This window comes from Acyrthosiphon pisum, chromosome X, assembly GCF_005508785.2.
Source record: "Acyrthosiphon pisum isolate AL4f chromosome X, pea_aphid_22Mar2018_4r6ur, whole genome shotgun sequence".
Classification (NCBI taxonomy): Eukaryota; Metazoa; Arthropoda; class Insecta; order Hemiptera; family Aphididae; genus Acyrthosiphon; species Acyrthosiphon pisum.
Window position 1 is genome coordinate 36,581,936 of NC_042493.1, and position 19,633 is coordinate 36,601,568.

The following is a 19,633-nucleotide window of genomic DNA, read 5'->3' on the forward strand; positions in this document are numbered from 1 at the left end:
TATTTTGCCACCCCCTGCTTCTGGGTTAGGTTCTAGGAAGTGCCCAAAACATGCATTTTTCAACTAGTCATTACACGTAATCAATTTTTTTTTATAAATATGTAATCAAAATATTCTTGAAAGGTATCGTATATATTATTCAATATTAATAAGTGTACGTAATTATTAGTATCAAAGTAATAGGTAGGTATACGTATAACTATTAGCATTGAGTATTGGACAATATATAGGTACTCAATGCTATTAGTACAAAATATCCTTTCCAGATTGAGCGTTTAAGTAGTTAGGTATGAATTGTTGTATTTTTAATAGTATAACATGTCCAAAAAACTTTCTTTAACTTGACGTTATAAATTTGTTCAAAATTGTGGAATGTTTTGTAATTTAAAATTTTCCTCAGATTATCGTTTACGTCATATTCCTTGGAATTTTAACATCAATATTTGACATAGGTATTTGCTAAAACTATTCGTAAATTTTGCATCTTCTCTGTTATTTTTAAAAGAAACTACCTAAACAATTTTCATAATATCCATACATTTTGTAAAATTTGAAATGTTGTTACTAATAAAGTCTTATAAATCTTACACATCAATTTCACAACTATTAAAAAATGGTCTAGCTTATTAACATATTAGCTTTACGCTAACAAGCCAGGTCCTTCCCCCCCCCCCCCTTTAAAGCCACTGGCACCAACCCTGCCGCCGTCGACGCAGCTGCAGTCATAATGAAAATGATAATTGTTTCGTCGTAAATTATGCAATTTAAAGTGTTATAGATCGTGTAATGATATTCGTATCATCGAGCTGCGTACGTCATCGCTCATTCGCCATGGCAGTCAACCGCGGCTAACGTCGCGGTCTCACCGTTGTCATGTATATTATTAATTATAATGTTTGAATATCGTATTAATATGATGGCGGGACTGGCGAAAAGCGCACGGCTGGGCTACGATCGAACGCTGCTACCAACCCCACGAGGAGGCGACGACAAAGATTGGCCGCGGGTGCGGTTCGTCTTCGATCAACGAATTTCGCATAACATACCACTATAATATATTGTGTAGTAGAAAGGACAGAAAGGTTGTATTACGTTTTTGAAATCAATTTTTACGGGCACGAGGTGGGCGGTGACAGATGCTCGTGTATGTATACATAATACAGAATATTCAATATAACAATGTACATAACCTACACAAACGAACAATTTATTTACGGGGACGAATAATATACATTTTATAGAGGTAAAGCCAATGGATTAAAGCGAATATCGTACACAATACAGATAAATACGATGAACTGCGACTGAATATTATTTTCTAATTTAAATAAAATATGACGTAGGTATGCAAAACGCGTGCTGAAATACCGATTTGAAATATTATTGTCGATTGCTTTGGTATACAATCCGAATATTTTTGTATTCGTATCAGCACTTCAGAGTAATCTGAAAAGTAGAAGTCCGTCACTATATATTGCTCAGGCTGAGTTATGGCGACCATCGCTTAGCGGATAAATGATACAACACCGTCGCCCGACATATAATATTCGTTCGAATCGTCATTATAAAAATTATACGTATATGTATACGGTTGTCGGATTTGGACAAAATTTAAATAATCAATACCTAACGCCGTGGTTTCGAGTTGAATTCGTGATACTCGGTAATCGGTATACAACAGTATAATAATAATAGAATTCATTACACAAAGCGAATACAAACTAAATGTATGTTTAGTTTACTGCAGCAGTGTTTTTAATCAACCAGTAAAATATTTATTGTATACAATTTAATAACATATAAATACAACTTATATTATGACGACCAAACATCCAAAATGGGTTAACCACAGATTTCAAATTGGTATTTTTGACAAAATGCATAGTATTCCGAGTTTCACAAATCAGTATAATATAATAATATTGTATACTTATATTATACCATATTACGACGATCTATCCCGGATAATAACCACCACACACACGTATACGTCATAATATATTCGTATATTTTGTTTGTTTATCGACTGTAGTACATACATAATATCCACTGCCCACAAACATGACGTATAATACGCATTGTTACACGACTGCCGCAGCAGTTTATTACGATATATTATAATACTATAGCTGAAAGATATAAATAATGTCGTATTTTTTTGCATTAAATTGTTTATGACTTTTCGTCTGACGCTCTATAAACGCGTATAATGTATAATACTAAATAATACTTATTATATATACTATCCCCGGGTATAAAAAGTGGGTGTTGGGCGGGAATGGCGTCGGTGGCGGTGTGGTGGGGTGGAGGAGCTAGTTGCAGGATTCGCTATCCCGGCCAATTTTTCTAGAAGTCTGAAACCGCTCAGCCCGCCGCATACAGCTGCTGCCGCCGTATCGCTGCGCCGTCCGTGGGGACCAAGGCAGGAACGTGCAGAGGCAGCACTGCAACGCGGGAGGAGCGGCCCGCGGCAGTGGCTCAACAACGGTTCGCGATGGGGTGGTCGTGCGAGGGGGTTAGCTGCACGACGTATTATAATATTATATACTTTAATACTTATATAGGTGTGTACGACTGACACGTCATGTCAAGTGGTTTCATGTATATATTGCTTGCAGTGTATTACTCGCACAGTGACACCTATACAGATATTAGATACCATGTATACGAGTAATTTAATATCACATGTAATCATCATTATGGTAATATAAAATAATATACCAAAGCATAAATCCTTTTGAAAATATATTTTTTTTTTTAATACAGGAGTAAATAATTAATTGAAAACCATAAAAATAACAAGTATAAAACGCAGAGCGTTAAAAAGGATATGCCAATGTTTATGTAAAATATAAATACACCCATGCGATTATGCATATATTATTGTATTTGATAACTTATCCATAATTCAGTTTTGTGATGAATTTCCATTGAAAACCCATATTTGAATATACTTTGATATATGATTCAAATTTTTTTTGAATTTTCAGCTTTGTCTACTATTATTGTAATACTAATTGTGTATATATTAGAATATTAATGTAAAGTATAGTATAATATAGTATACCTAATATTATTATGAATGCGTACACTGTACTATAACAAATATATTTATAATAACTTCTAAGTTGAACAATATTTGTCACAAAACGTTTTTACTAAAATAACTCTATATAATTATAAGTTAAAATATGATATACAATAATATGATTGTTTACTAAGCTTCGTGTACACATTTATAGTTAGAAATACTAAACACAAAAGTTCTCTGTGAACTGTGAACTATTGTGATATTCGTGAAAACTGGATGGCATAACAGCACATTTACACGTAATACCTACCATTGATTGTACCAGTATTATATGGCTTTATAGTCTACAATACCTATAAAGTTTTTATAAGCTTATCATCATAATGAAATGATTTTCACCCGGTAATTTTCCTCTTGTTAAAAACACTAACGAGTTTTCGTAGAACTTACGTACATAAAATAAATATTATAATACGGGCGCGGCCACTCGATCCCCCGCTTTGACAGCTTAAAATAAAATGCCCGTCGGCTATTGTTTTAAAAATCGGCGTCGCTGATAGGTCAAAAGGGGTAAGTGGAAAAAGTCGAGATATTTTTACATGGCAGGTGTACCTACCAAAAAGTACATTTTAAGCTACTTTCGTTATTATTATTACATTATATTGTCGGCAGACACTAGTTTATTGCGAATTCTCACGCGCCCGTCATTGTTTTTATTTTTATTCGCGTTATTGTCGTATTATATTTGAGTAAATCAAGATTTTCGTATAGACGTGGTGTGCGAAAAGCCACAAAACTTGCTATTATTATTATTGTTTTAGGACTGCGATACTCGATGGACGCTGGACCAGGGCATGTCGAGAGACACACACAATATACATAATATTAAAGATTATAGCGTCGAGATAAAGTAAAAAAAAAACCAGAAGCCTGACTGCTTACATAATAATAACTTTTTATAGAGGGATGTGTTTACGTGCATGTAGTGTGATATGGGACGCATAATAATATATTGTTGTATAATATATATTATTTACATTACATCGTCTGTGCGCAGCGATTTTATTTGACAACTATATACTGCACGAGGCTGTATTATGCATTGTATAGGTATCTGTTTTGTGTTAGTTACTGCATACGCCTCAGCTCAAGTGTTCAAACACAGTTTGCAAAATCTTATCATTTCATGTATGAACAGCCTTCTTCCACTTTCCTTATCCACAAAAATTTTAACATTTTATATTATTAGGTACCTATACTGAATACTGAAGCACATTAAATACGAACGCTTAAAACGCAACGTTGGAACTTTGAACTTTTTAAATAGACTTTTTTTTTATCTGATTTGAAATATTTTTCAAGTAACCCTCACACTCACAGAAAAATAGGCTTAGGTACCTTAAATTTGCTATACCTTTCAAAGTACGAACATCATTTTTTTTAAAATACTTTTATTATCTTAAATTGTTAAATTTTTATGATGATACTTATATGAATCAGCCTTTCTGAATTGAATAGGTTTGTGTAGGTACTAAAGATAACAGTACATGGTAATACCTATTGGTTTAAAGAAATAGGGATGTGATGGTTTTAAAATAATTATAGTAATATTATTGTATTACATTTTTTTAATAGAATGTAAAAATGATCTGAGCATAAAAAGTATTAATTATACTAGATTAAATATTACATAAGTATCCTTAGACTTTTAAGTACATATAATATAAAGTTTATTAATTCTGAGACTACTCGTTCGAATTTCGAATAAAACTACTCGTTCGAATATATGTAGATATATGTCAGCCTCTAATCGAAGCCTACTCTTTTATAAATAATTTATATTAATTACTTTTAGTATGAATTGTTTTTCTATATTAGTAGTATACTGTATACCTATACCTAAGACGGTATCTTGAACAAATTGATAACAAAAACTTCATATTTATTATACTACACATTATTATTATTAACTAAGTACCACCTTATATTACATTTTTAACCTTTTTTTCATAAAAAAATAACAAAGTTGAACATTTCAAAATGTCGTTTATTACAAAATACAATACAAGGTACAAAACATTTAGAAAATTTGGCAATATAAATATTTGGTGATCATTTCAAGTCTCTACGGTTATTATTTTTTGAATATTACTGCAACAAAGTCGTATATTTTGAACAAAAGGTGATATTATTATGTTACTTATATACTCCTTTCCCTTAAAAAACCTACTAGATCAATTAATAGCTATCGGAAAACATCCTCGAAGTATAAGATTAAAGGACTTTTACTGTTCATAAGAGATGAAGGAATAAAAAATAAAAAACACATCATAAGACCAATAAATTCATTGATCCGCTGAATCGGAAATAAAGTTTGTTTCGCCACAGGACACTATTTTCAAATGATATAAAATATGTATGCATTTAGTAATAAATATTCTCTAAACAATTCTATGAATTATTATCTTAATCTTATAGTAATTGTATTATTTAAGGATAAAAAGGAGAGAGGATGAAAATCGTGCTTGGTGAGTCCCATCTGTATATTATACTTAATTTATACACAAACATACAATTTTAATTGTAAACGAAATGAAATTCCATTTAAATGGAATTCCATTTTGGGATTCCATCCCAAAATGTTTATCTTATAGAATTACACTGAGAATAATAAATAGCAGGAGAGATATTTAGAAGTAGACAGTATATTGTTGTATAGCCATGCCATGGCTTGCAAGTGTATAATATCGATACGGGATGAATAATCCATGAGAAAGATCACGGAAATAGTAAACTCAGCGGCACACTGGCACATGATACATATTATATTGTATATAGTTGAAGGGTTGGCGTGCAAAGTATAAGATTTCGTGACGAAGAAGTACCAAACACGGCAAATTAGTGTGTAAAATACTAAAATTGCGTAACTATCTGTTTGGCTACAAGCTTATATATTATGTTTGCATTGCCCTACGGATAGGTAGGGTCTTTGTATAGACTAACTATGTGTGTTTAATGTTATAGGCACGTCCAAGTTGTTGCTCAAACAATGACTACTGGGGTTGCGGTTCGAGGGAAGTCCCACACGATTGTCTGCGATACCGAAATATATAAAATTAAAAACGCAGTCGTCGTCGTAATGGTTGTAGGTTTAGTACAAAAGAGATGACTCGGCGAAAACGAAAATGAATGCAGTAATGGCATAGAAGCAGAGTATAGTCAAAAGCGTATTTAGTGTTAAATCGATATATAGGGAAACTAACAATAATAAATACGCGTAATAAACGTAACGCATGAAAATCAAAAGTTCAAAAATAGTCCACTCAAATCGTCCATGGGCATTTCGTCGTGTATTTCGGTGCCAGCCAAACGCGTATAATATACACTCCACGGTGATATATGTCGTATTTTTACCGATCCAAAAACAACACACACCCAAACGTGTCCTCCCCGTCGAAATGTATCAGTTCGCCGTCACCCTTTTGTATATTATAATGAGTGACATACGGTTCGATGATAATAATATAGACGACGACGACGAATCATGAGACGTCGAGCAACCCGAGATTGCGTCTATTAATGCGTGAAGTGGTGATACGTTAGACTGTAATATTGAGGTGCGCCTATAACCGTTTGTTGTGCAGGGTAACTCGCACCTCGTACATGGTTACGTCATTGGTAAATTGGATGATTAATAATACGTTTCTTGATGCACTCGAGAATAAAATAATAAATATTATATACATATAATTTTCATATACGTAAACATTTCCGGCTGTGATCGACGAACAAGTCGTGTAAAAATAATAATATAATATACAAGTATTATTGAGAAATAAAGTCGATTCATACTAATAATATGAATGATTTACGTTCATCTGTAAATTCTTTAAAGCGATTGTTTGTTTAATATTTTTTTATTTTTTATTTTCGATCATGTACTTTCAAGTTTATATTCTATGATAATTCTTTTATAAGAAACCCGGAAGTTTCGTTAGATTTACCAGAGAGAAAAAAAATACCTTGAAAAAATATTTGAAATAATATATATATCCATGAGCTTTTCTTTAATATGGCTTCACTTCATAATGGCTCGATAGATCGACGGAAAGATTATAAAGTTTTTGTTTACGACACGGAACAAGTCGTATATTTCAATAAAAACAAGGTGTTTGTTATCGGTTTCGTAAATACAGCTGACGATTTCGATTAATTTTCGAATTTAATTTAATACAAAACTGGGCAGGCCTCTATAACACGATTAACATAATATTATACATTTAGTATTCAAATACAATAGAATTTTAAATTCATAAACGTGTACGAAACTCGTGACGAGCGTTTGGAAAGATAACAAAATAAAAATTAACGTTTTCAACCGTCTCGCCCAGGCGCCCCAGCCCTAGCTGGCGTGGCGCCGTAACGGCGCACGTATATATATATATATTATTATATAATATTGTAACTCGTAAGCACGTCTGCTCATGAAAATCGAGTGTCGGTGACGGCAGTGGCGGTGGTCGCGTTTGCATAGATATAGCGTGTTTGAAATTCGTAAAAATAATAATAATAATAATAATATTAATAATAAAAAAACCGTACGAATCTGAAAATCGGCGGTGACGACTCCGCCGGCGTACGTAGTGCACGCACGTCGCCGCCACCAAATGATAAAAATAACAATCGCCACAAAGTTATTTTCGTAACCACGACGATCCCTCTGCCACTCACCGCCACCGGCGCCACCTCTGCCGATCGTCCGCTGTGAGACATATCCATCGGAAGGAGTGGCGGCGGCGACGGTGTCGGCGGTTGGCAAGTATTTTGCGAAAGAAACGAAAAACCTCCCTTTCTCCACGAGTTCCCCCTCCGACACGTGCCCTGGGGTCGTTAGTCGCGTGGCGGCTACGACACGGCGACGGCGGCAACGTACCAGCGGTATAATATTATGCGTTGTATATAGTATGTAATAATATAATATTATGACATACGCGGTTATGGTGGTTTAATGAAATGTAATTTAATTATCAGAGTAGTTATAATAAGTGCAGCCGGACTGATGCCGACCACGAGGTATTGGTGGTGGAGGTAGTGGATGGCGATGGAGGTTGTGGTGGCAGTGGTGCGGGATTTGGTCGGCGTCGCGATAGTAGGGTTGGTTTTGCGATGGCCAACGGTGGTGGCGGCGACCGTCAACACGAAAACGGTCAAACGCGCCCGCGAATTAGAGAGCGAGAGAGACGGGAGACGGTGAGATGGAAGAAAGAATGAGAAAAACAGGAGTTCGGGCGGCGGCGGTAGCGGCCAACATACGAAATGTGTGTGTGCGTATGTGTCTGTCTCTAAATTTAGAGACGACGGCGCTGCCGCCACAGCCGCCGGTGCTGGACCATTATATTATTGCTGCGACGGCGGCCAGACCCTTGGAAACGGTTAAAAATAGTTGTACTGCAGTCTCCGGTACGCCGTGTTACGACTATACAGACGACGGCGGCGGCGGTGTAATGGGCAAAACAAGAGCGCGTTGTAACGACGATATATTATAATATGGGTTTTCTTTCTGACAATGGCCGGTCGGTCGTACACACGCCGCACGGTATTATTGCGAAAATTGCATATTATAACGACCTCCCGGGTTGGCGTGGACGCCAAAAACACCGCCGCCACCTCAGCCGTCGCCGCTGCCGCCGCTTGTACACGCACGCACACACACACACACACACACGCAGACACACACACACACACACACACAAACACACACACATCGCCACATCGACGACACGCACGCACACGTTTACTTATTTGCTTGCACGTCTCGTATGTAGGTACTATGTATATTATGTGCCGCCCATCGGCACATCTGCGGCAGCAACTCTCGCGCGTTCGTCCACAGCCCGCCAAAACCGTGAACACATAATAATATTATAATAATGTGAATCGCGGGCGGACGTTTCGCGGTTGTTACGTTTTTTATTCGAAAAATCCGTCAAACCCGGGCGAGGTCACGCTCGGATCCGATTCGGCATGGATCGAAATGAGTATGGCTAAAAATAATGTGCGCGTACGCACTGCGGCAATAATATAATAATATTATATTTGATGTACAATATTTTGGCGTTCCCGATGGGAAAATACGAAGTACGCACTCCTGCAACGTTACCTATACGACTGCAGTTGTTTCGATATTAATGCGTATTTGGTATCGCAAAGGCGACGTATAGGGTGCTCGTAAAATATGTAGATTTATACACATCGGTGATATTATCATACGTTGACGTTAGGTAAGGTTAGGTAACATTATAAGGTTACCTAACCTAATCTATATATATATATATCTTTATAATAAGTTATAGTTAAATATAGTAATGTGTGTATGAGTCGCGCCCGTAACATATATATATTATACAATACTATAACAATATACGTGCTATAGGTACCTACTATACAATAATATACTTATCGATCTACCATACGCAACCTTTGCGTGGTACCTCACCGAGGCGATGACCCGTTCGCCGTGATAATATAAATGCATATAAATAATATAATATTATTATGATGGCGATAAGCCGATAAACAGAAATAGGAAATGAAAATAAAAATTATAAATATTGTAATAACGGTCGCGGTACACGGCGTGCGTCCGTGGCGATCGATTATAATAATAATAGTAATAAAAAAATCGAATAAATCGAATAAAACTCACCTATGTCGTCTATCGGCGCAGTCGGATGGCCGGCGACGGCTGAAGTCTGAAGACGGTGTTATATATCCACCCCGGCGATGACTCTATAGGCGTGCGGCGGCGCTGCGGGTACGATATTATACGGGGCAGGTACACCCGCGCGCGCGTGTGGGTTCGTGCATGTACACACGCACGGAGAAGAGTCTGCCGCTAGGTCACCGGGCGGCTTGGTGGCCGATCGATAGTGGGTGGCGTCGGCGGTGTCGGTGACGGAAGACCCCGGGCGGCTGGTCTTACTGGTTACGGTTGCGGCGCGGCGGCGTTCGCGTTTACCGCACGCACCACACACACACACACACACACACACACACACACACTCGGCACACACACTCGGCACACGTACGCACACACGGTTGCGGACGCGCGCGCACCGATCACCGTATAATATACGTACGCCTAGCTAAGTGCGTCGAGGGTTTTTGAGTTTGAAGAGAGCAAAAAAAAAAATCCAGAAAAAACGTCGCCTTCGTCGTGGGGAAACGATGCACCCGCGATCCGCTAAAATAAAATATGTAATAATAATAATAGTACAACGCACAATATATAGAGCAAAAGAGTATTTTCTTAGTCCCGGTCCGTCTTACGTCACGTTAGGTAAAATAAATATAAATAAATAAACGACAAGTGTACCACCGGCTTCACGCTGTTCTCGGAGACCGAGGGCCGGCACTGTGTGGTAGGAGTGGGAGAACGAGTTTAAATACTATCATATATTTACATTACGATAAGCTTTTTTAATACCGTTGCGTAACGCGAAACACAAACACGAAATACATAAGTGTTGTCATGTTATTAAAATACGCCAAATTCCATAAAAAACTTATCAATTTGGCGGTTTGCTATAAAACGGAAACCAAATCGTGACCAATCGTGGGCCACAAATTCTTGTTTTAGGGATCATTAGCCGTTTGGTGATTGCAGAAACTCGGCATAGGCATAGGTACGTTTATTTATTAATACTTAAGTGAAAACTGTACAGAAAAACGAGCGAGATAATTTATAATTTATACGATAACGTGCGGCATGCGTATTGTCCTATCGCTATATAGCCTGCACGCAAATCGCCTCTATATCGCTCTCGCTCTCGTCGAACGCGGACGCCCAAAAAGCTTCGTCGCTCGTCCGCTCACTCGTTCGCCTCCACGCGCCGCCTCCATCGCCGCACGACGCATATTATATCACGCAGAAAAGCACAAATCCGCCCCGGCGCCGAAATGGGCCGATCCGACGTCTGCTCTTGCCCCGCCGGCGTGGCTTAGGTACCTACTCTAACGACGGACGAAGGGCGTTATAATAATATATATAAGTTGGCGCGCGCGCGCGCGCCGTCTCAGCCTGTACAGAAATCGAATTTAATCACTTAAAACCAAATACGTACTTATATAGGGTGTCCCGGGAAAACTAGAAACTTAATAACTTAATACTAAAAAAATCTACTTACAGTATTTTTTAGAGTCTAAAGATAAAAAAATATCATATCTTGAAATTATAATGTCATACTTATTACGTATACATTCCTGGAATCGAACGCTGCAGGCATTGTGCACGACTTTTTCCATCATCTATCTGACAATTCATTGTTGTAATACTTATCTTTGAATATATAAAACGCGTGGTGTACGAACTATGTTTTTGAAACATCCCTATAAGATGAGACACCGTTAAGTCAGGTGATTTTGGGGGCCAATTCATGGGAATCATTGGGGGACATGTCCCCTGGCTTTTCCGTATTTTAAATATTATAGTTGGTAATTGGTATTACATGATATGTATAAGAACTTAATTTTTGATAAAATAATAATAAAATACAATTATGCCGCCCCATTGGAATTTTAATGATGGACGCCAATGCACACTATGTTTTATTTCAGACGAATGGACTCCATCTTACGGATATTTATAGATTTTTAACCGTTTGACCCTTAATGGTATATATTATATAATGCAGTTTCTGTTTTCAATGAAAACATTTTGTAACTGCATTTTTTTACATCATTGATAGTTATTTCATATTTTCCCTTTTTCCTGGAAAACTCTGTTATATAAGTAACATAAGTAATGGGTTTAACATATTATATATCATCAGATTTATTTATATATCACAATCATTACGGATCTTTACATTGCCGGGGGCTGCTGCAGGAGACCTAATGTTTGTTGACGGAAAATTGAGGTGGGGAGCTTTGCCCTATTCCCAAATCTGCCACAATATTAATCTATAAAATATAGCTATGTGATTTTACAATAACTTTTATAGAAAACTAAATATTTTGAGTATAAATTACATTGTCTCGTGACTCGTTAGACCTTACAAATCATTTAGGATTATAAATTATAATGACGCATCAATATTTGTTTTAATATGAGCATCCCTAACCCTGCACTAAATCGGTCTTACAAACATCGTTGACCTAATTTTCGTTTAAAATTTTATCACAGATTACACTACAGAGTTAATTGGCAATGTTAATTGAAGTTGTTTTTATAATTTGTTTTTCCTATAATGCGTGGCTTTAAACATTAAAACATTGCAGCTCAGTCACAAGATATTTAGTAGGACTCACTGAAAATACACAATAATTGTTGTTTACGCGGATTTCAGATAATATGTTACGAACAATTTCAAAAATCCGACCGTTTTGTATGTGCGAAACACGCTTGGAATTTTGGTGCAATATACATTTAGACATTTTCTACATTTTATATTTTAAAACGCCCGGGTAATGTGATAGAATGCCGATACATCGAGGGAAATGGGAACTTTTTAATAATAAATTTAAATGCTCATTTTATAATACTTAATTATGTTGTTCAGTTGAGCGAAAATTTAAATTGAATTAAAAACTATATTCTGAAAACAGCGTGTTAAATACAATCTTTGTTTAATATCCTATTTATTAGTTTATAATACTTATTAGTTATTAACCAGTGCTGTAACGAGTCGGGGAGGGGGCTCTTCCCCATGACCACGTTAAAATATAAATTGTTTTTAAACAATCCAGCACTGAAAACTTGATACTAATAATATAATATAATACAATATAGACCATAAAGATAATTTATTACAATTTACCACTAAATCAGGTGTTAAATGTATTAGGTACCTAAGATTAGATAGACATAATATCAATATCACATTATATTAAATGTGATAAAATCGCTTAACGTTAGTTGAAATTTCATTATTATCAACATCAAATTCCACAAGATGTTTATCCTGCACTATATAGTATATATATATATATATGTACTCTAGCTCTGTGCTCATCTAAACGTTAACTACTTGCAACCATAGGCGCTATTTCTGTTTTTGACTTGACGGTGTTTTACATAATTATTAAACAGACCGGCGGGTGGCTCTGCCTCCCCCCACCCCACATTAAAATACCTTTAAGATACATTACTTTATTGTATTATTATTTAACATACTATATATTTTTTCTCACCCACTTTACTACACTTAATGTACATATTATAATTATACAACTACCTAATATTAAATAAAAATATTTTTGTTATAAAAATTACAACATTTATGTACCTACTTAACAGTCTTGTAAAGTATTCGAATACGTTATAGTAATTGTTAAAATCTATGGTAAGTTATAGTAACATATTAGCATTGAGTATAGATATATACTATCTATACTCAATGATATTAGGTACCTTTATTGGTGTACAATATACACTATATACACATAAATTATATAGCATACAATTAAAAAAAAAATACTTGTTTTTGTACTCAAATACTTTGTGAGTATTTGTAAAATATATTTTATAATAGTATTTTAAAAGTAATCTTAATACGTTTTTATTCGAATACTAATATCTTAATACTTTTTCAAAAGTATTTTTTACAAGACTGCTACTTAATAGAGATTAAACTGTTCGAAGTTCGAAAAAAAGTACTACTTATATATAATATTATTTTGTAATATTGTAACCGTCGATTCGAAATTGGAAATTTATAAAATAAACACTAATATCGTGTATCGACTATATTCTAGACACATTTAAATGTTATCAGTAATGTATTGTAATTACTAATTTGTAATACTATTATTAAACCTATATTATATTCTGTGGGTTGATCATAATTGGAAACATATCGAAAACACGTGGATAATGAATCGTTCTTTAAACTTAATAAAATAATTTCTTCAAACGTTTACTGCGTATTAGTAGATTAGATAAATAATAAAGGATTTAATACTTAAATTAAAATCCATTATTTTTTAAGCTAAGCCCCACCAAGTCCCCTCAAATTGCGCCTATTCTTGCAACTTTAATTATCAACTCGTTATAAATTTGATTTTTATAAACATCAAAATACTCTCAAATATATTCAACTTTGTAATATAAAATTCAAAATGTACATTGTTATTAAAAATAAAAATAATTATAACAATAATATTTTTGAAATAAGTAATGATTTTCTTACGTGAAAAAAATATTTATTATTAAATTATTTTATAAAAAGGTACCCAAAAGAATGCCTTATTTTGAAGATTGGACCAAATAACAAGATTTATTGTTGTAGTCATATATAAAAAGAAACATTGGTTATAGGTATAATAAAATTTATCACGTAGGTATACCTATACCTATGGGCTATGAGTACCTGCCTATGAAACATAAAATAATAATCATTTACATACATTTATATTTTTGAATTTTTATGTTGTATACAGTTACTGAATTACATATTATATAATAATTTATAGTGAAAAACAACATTTTTCTTTATCTAATTTCTATTTATTATACTTCCCCCAATTAAAACTTTCTAGGTAGGCCATTACTTATAGACTTAATCTATTTTAATATTTATGTTATACAATCTAAACGATCTATCATCTATGGTATAAATAATATATTGCTATGGTCTTAATAATATGTCAATTAACAATACATTTTTGAGGTGGTTATGAATGCCTATAGGTACATAGTCTGTGATTATTATTGATTTTTTTGTTTCTAAAATAAATAGACTGTTACTTTGGTTCGTATTCTATTTAATTATTTGGTAAGTTACGTCGATACTGAAACTTAAAGTTAGTAAAGTACACCACATAATAAGTAATGTAGTAGGTACTTATATAATTACGTAGGTAGTATAACTGTTACTATGGTTACCAAATAGTTCGGTATATTTTAATTTAGTTAATTTAATGATAATATGTTCATTAAAAAAAGGTCAAATAATACCTATTTAACGACTACTCAATACATACAATATTAATATACGTACATTGCCGGTCTAATAATTGGACATTCTAAACATATCAGTGCTCGGGCTTTATATTGAATTCTGATTTTCTTCAGTGTCCGTATACATATACCTAATAAATATATTATTATATATAGATGCTTGTGCACATACCCATGTGTCGTGGACGCATTATGTATATTTTAGTATACATATTCCCATCTCACATGATTATATACATATTATGCAGAAGCCATTAGCCAGTGCCCAGTAAAAATATTATATTATATACGTCATACGCTTCTCGGCTTCCGGTATCAGCGGTTTTCTTGAAATTTGTAAAAAAAAAATGTATAAAGTATAAAGGGATGATGGTGTAGAAATGTATAATATACATGTGCTTGTTTATATACACACCGACTGCAGTATATTTGCGTTTCCGGTGACGGTGAAAACTTGATCGATGACTTAAACGTAATTTACATTAAAAAAAACATGAAAAGGTAATACTTGCACACCGACCCTTGCAATTCTAGCTTGAATACAGCACAATTATACCCGTTATACCTTTTTGGGAACACGATTCCGTACGATCTTGATCAAACAATGGATTGTCAAAATGACCCCAAAATCAACATGATTACGTACGATTTTCTGTGAAATATTGCCATTTATCATTTATTATTGTCAATTAAATAAAATTGATGAAAATTTACATAGGGGCAATTAGGTGGGGGATTGGGCAGGCTTAGCGCCCCCAAATATTTATCTAGCCTATTTATGTACCTATACAATGTTGTAAAAATAATTATAATTTGATACTTTGGTACTTGTTACAAATACTTTATTATATTTTTATTAATCAAATACATATTTGTTATATTTGTTCATTGTGTGATCTAAACGTAGTTTGTCTGCTAAGGCCATTTGATTGATACGTCCTTTAGATGCCCCATCATACTGCGTTTGGGAAATACGGCGACCGGTAGACAAAATCCGATCGTCTGGTTGGACCCTCATATAGTTACGAATATTAATTACGAATACACTAATCGTAGGTACGTAAGACGCTATAACTAAGCCAAATAGTCAAATATTTACGTAACCTTATGGAAATCTGGCAACATTGCATTAAAATCTTAGGTACAATAAGCACGGAATCGTGTGCCTTAAAATGTACGCTGACAAGGACCGTACGGAATCGTGTTCTACCCGAATACAGTATGATTGACCAAATAAACTCAGCCACTTTTTTCCTTAATAATGCGTAGGTAGCTATAAAAAGTTGGATTTTTCGATTCTATATATATATAGTACCTATCTATGCTTAAAGACCATGTTTTCGAGTGTTTGATATTTTTTTATACAATTTAAGAAGTGTCCTGCAGTGGTGATATAAACTTATGATTTCAAATGAGTATTACGCTTTTTCACTTTAAACTATTCTGTAGATATAATTTTTGAATTTTTTAAATTTCGAACATTGACGTATCTAAATCAAAATTTGATCCACTAAACTATATTAACTATCCTTAACAATTATTATGATGTTTGATAACTTAGAAACTTTATTTATTTGCACTTTTATTTTGATATATTAATTTTAAAAAAAAAAGGTGGGTAAGTGGATGTCGCTCTGCTGTACAGTAGGTTAGAAGTGGGTCACTGTATAATGGACAGTATTAAATTTGAATTCAATGATATAATATCACTGTATAAGAAAAACGATTCTGTGCGGAGACGATATGTCAGTCTATGTATTAGACATGTATATACTTATCTATGGTATTAAAAAAAAATTGACCTATAATAGGTACCTATAATAAATTCCAAATTAATCATATCATAATATCTATTAGGTACTTATAACGCGTTATACATCAACAAAAAACCGTGGTACTATCATAGATATATAATAGTATACTTTAGAAGTTTCAAGTACCCACGAATAATATTATACAATCACAACAAAATAACTAAAATAGTTATCCTAGGTTTTTAATATGTAATTTCGTCCAAATTTGTACTAAAAATGACTATAAAAATAAACTGCGTGAATGTATTTTTTAGATTTTTTGATAACAGAATTAATTACTTACGTGGAATCTTGTTTTAAATTTTTAATTCTTAGATACAAAAATTGAACATTTTATAAATGTTTAACTACAAAATAATTTTTCAAATTAAAATTTGATAAATTTTGTCAAAATTTGATCTTTAAATGCTTATAAAAAAAAATTGTGCCTATGTATTTTTAATATTTTTCAACTGCTATTGTAACAATATTTTAGGAGCCTTGTGTTAAATTTTTACACTTTTTGGCCCAATAGATAAAACTTTATTGATATTTATAGAAAAAAAACTAAAAAAATTGAAAACTGACCATGTCTGTACACAGCTCAAAAAGAGTCAAATTATTTTCAAAATTTTATCGTATATAGAAAATGCTAATATAGACATTCAGTGAAATTTTCAAATATCTACAGTCATTCCTTTTTTAATTACAATAAAATAAGAATTTTGTCACATGAGCAATCGAGCGAATATCAAATGTTGTAAAAATATGAATTTCCAACGCTCATAAAAATTTAATTTGAGTTTCTTATAGACATTTTTTTTTGGTAAAAATAGATTATCCTATAAAGAATCTTGTATTACATTTTAAAATATTAGTTCTAAAAAGAAAAATTTTTACGAATTATTAACCCATAATAATTTGCTAATTTTCGAGATTTTTACATATTTTGTCAATTTTTGAACTTTCAATGCTAATTAAAAAAAACTGTGGCTAAGGATTTTTTAAATGTCATTGTAACAATATAGTAGGAGCCTTGTATTAAAATTTCAAGTATTTTTACTCAACAAATAAAGTTTTATTGACATTTATAGAAAAAAAAACTAATTAAATTGGAAACTGAAATTGTCCGTAAACAGCTCAAAACAAATCAAAATATTATGAAAATTTTATCATGTATAGAAAATAGAAATATAAACAACCAGTGAAAATTTCATGAATCTACAGTCATTCGTTTTAAAGTTACACCAAAAACCAAAATCAATTTTCTCGAAAACAGATTTTGCATAAAAATGCCCGTTTTTCCTTAATTTTTCTTTTGTTTTTCACAGTGCTTTTGAAAATTATTGGAAAAATTTTACTTTTTATCCCCCAAAGTACCAACTAGATTCACTTTCCTATCAGAAAAGGTTGTGTTGAAGAAAATCCAAGCACTTTTACTGTCCTAAAAGGTGATGACAGACACAAAAAAAAAAAAATAAAAATAAAAAAAAAACACACATCATTGTAAAATCAATACATTCATCGTTCCACTCAGAATCTATAAATATTTGTTTGTTTAAACTGTTAAGACTTAAGAGCAATCTACAGTCCACAAATATACATGAAAGAGGAGAACAATAAATTGGACGTTTACCCAACGCGCAACATCACGCCACAATGATAATACCCAACATTATTGATTACGCAGTCACGCAACCGGTGGTACACACAAATTGGTATTTTTTAAACCAACTTTTTATTTTAGAACACTTCGCAACAAACGTACTGATTTTACAGTTATGTGTGTTTTTTGTGTCATCAAACTCTTTTTAAAATAAAAAATATGATACGATTTTCAACTACAGCGTCTTTTCTGATAAGAAAGTGAATTTAGTACATTGCGGGGTCGAAAGTAAAAAATGCCTATAGTAATATTCAATATCGTCGGGAATTATACAAATTTATTAAGGAAAACATCAATTTTTAGGCAAAATCAGTTTTTGACCAATTCTTATTTGTTTTTTTGGTGCAACTCAAAAACGAATAACTGTAGATAGGTATACCTGCCATTTTCGCCAAATGTTTATCTTACCATTTTCTAAACATGATACAATTTTAAAAATATGTTTATAGGCATGAGAAATATTCGAATTTTTTCAATTATTATCAATATCAATAATTTTTTACACTGTCAAAAATCTTGAAAATTTAATACAACGGTCCTAAACCTAGGAATAAGTTGTTATTTGTGTAATTGAAAAAAAAATGTCGAGCGGAAATTCACAATAATTTTTATGAGCGTCTGTAGATAGAATTTTGACAAAATCTCGAAAATCTTTGTAGTTAGAAGTTTATAAATATTTTCTTTTTATATGTAAGATTGTAAAATCTCTTACAAAATTCTATGCCGTGATTGTCTGTTTCGGTCTAATACACGCGCGTCATAGAATTCTAGAAGTGTTATTTGCCAAACGTACACCAATTGATTCTTGATATTTTGTTGTAATAATTCAAAAACAAATTCTTTTAGATAATTTAAATATCTATAAAATATTTCTATTATTATGTTATTATTTTCAATATACGGTATAATTATCAAAATATTTCTGAGCTATTTTTTATAGATATTTCATATTTTATTTTTTTTAATTCTATTTTAAAAATATTATCTGAAAATTTAATACAAAGTTGCAAGAATTTTTTCCCAAAATTTTGTTCAAAATCAAATTTTGATAAAATTTGCTTAAATCTTGAAACTGGCAAAACTAGGTAACCATAATATACAGTTAGTAAATTATAAATACGAGTTTTAAGTTTTATTTATTTATTATTTTTATATTAATACTTTTGATTGTATACTACAAATAC

The 19,633-nt window shown here is 33.0% G+C and overlaps 1 protein-coding gene across 1 annotated transcript in view; it reads right to left on the reverse strand.

The window, feature by feature from the left end:
• LOC100165138 (plasma membrane calcium-transporting ATPase 3) overlaps window positions 1-9,950 on the reverse strand; it is a 63,036-nt gene extending 53,086 nt beyond the window's left edge. Inside the window, exon 1 of the mRNA XM_008190142.3 lies at window positions 9,738-9,950. The gene's annotated coding sequence lies outside the window, so the exon portion shown is untranslated. The remainder of the gene's footprint in view (window positions 1-9,737) is intronic.
• Window positions 9,951-19,633: the final 9,683 nt, after the last annotated feature.